Below are 1682 nucleotides of genomic sequence, written 5' to 3' on the forward strand. Positions count from 1 at the left end.
GTAACCAGCCAGCATCATTATTTTTCTTATTTTTCCACAAATCATCAAATGTTTTATGTATAGAGTCACTAAATTTCTTACTTCTCACAAGAGGTGAGTTAGGAGATTCAAATGGGTCTATCTCCATAATTGTTTCAAACAGTCTACACCATGGATTTTCAGTGCTCTCCATGCTATCTGAAGACTTTGTGTTACTACAACCCATATATCAAGTGACTCAGAAGGGAGCTACCTTTGAGTGGGGCCTGGAACAGGAAAGGGACCTTCAACAGGTCCAGACTGTTGTACAAGCCCTTGGGCCATATGATCCAGCAGACCCGATGGTGCTTGAGGTATCAGTGGCAGATAAAGATGTTGTTTGGAGTCTCTGGCAGATCCCCATAGGGGAATCACAGCAGAGGCCATTGGGATTTTGGAGTAAGGCTTTGCCTTCATCTGCAGACAGCTATTCTCCCTTTGAGAGAGACAGCTTTTAGCCTAGTATTGGACCTTAGTGGAAACTGAACGTTTGACAATTGGCCACCAAGTCACCATGTGACCGGAGCTGCCCATCATGAGCTGGGTGTTAATCTGACCCCCCAAGCCATAAAGTAGACCATGCACAGCAACAATCCATTATCAAATGGAAGTGGTATATACGTGATCAGGCTTGCGCAGGCCCAGAGTGCACAAGCAAGTTACATGAAGAAGTTGCCCAAATGCCTGTGGTTCCTACTCCTGTTACGATGCCTCCTGTTCTCAAGCATGCACCTATGGCTTCATGGGGTATGCCCTATGATTGGTTGACTGAGGAAGAGAAGACTAGGGCTTGGTTTACAGATGGTTCTGCATGCTATGCAGGCACCACTCAGAAGTGGACAGCTGCGGCATTACAGCCAGTTTCTGGAACAACCCTGAAGGACACTGGGGAAAGAAAGTCTTCACAGTGGGCAGAACTCAAGGCAGAGCACATGGTCGTGCATTTTGCCTGGAAGGAAAAATGACCAGAAGTGCGATTATATACTGATTCATGGGCTTAGCCAATGGTTTGGCTTGATGGTCAGCGACTTGGAAGGAGCATGGTTGGAAAATTGGTGAGAAAGACATTTGGGGAAGAAGTATGTAGATAGATCTCTCCAAATGGGCAAAGGATGTGAACACACTTGTGTCTCATGTAAATGCTTATCAAAAACTGGCTTCAGCAGAAGATGAGTTCAATAATCAAGTAGATCAGATGATCCGCTCTGTGGATTGTCAGCCTCTTTCTTCAGCTATCCCTGTCATTGCTCAATGGGCCCATGAACAAAGTGGCCATGGTGGCAGAGACAGAGGTTATGCATGGGCTCGACAGCATGGACTCCCACTCACAAAAGCTGTCCTGGTTAAAGCTGCTGCTGAGTGCCAGATCTGCCAACAACAGAGACCAACACTAAGCCCCCGATATGGCACTGTTCCCCATGGTGACCAGCTTGAAACCTGGTGGCAGGTTGACTACATCGTACCACTTCCATCTTGGAGGGGACAGCGTTTTGTCCTTACAGGAATAGAAACTTATTCTGGTTATGGATTTGCCTTTCCTGCACGTAATGCTTCTGCCAAAACTACTATCCAGGGACTTACAGAATGCCTTATCCACCATCATGGTATTCTGCACAGCATTGCTTCTGACCAGGGAACTCACTTCACAGCCAAAGAAGTGCGAC

This window comes from Nannospalax galili, unplaced genomic scaffold (genome assembly GCF_000622305.1).
Source record: "Nannospalax galili isolate Female #2095 unplaced genomic scaffold, S.galili_v1.0 scaffold158, whole genome shotgun sequence".
NCBI lineage: Eukaryota > Metazoa > Chordata > Mammalia > Rodentia > Spalacidae > Nannospalax > Nannospalax galili.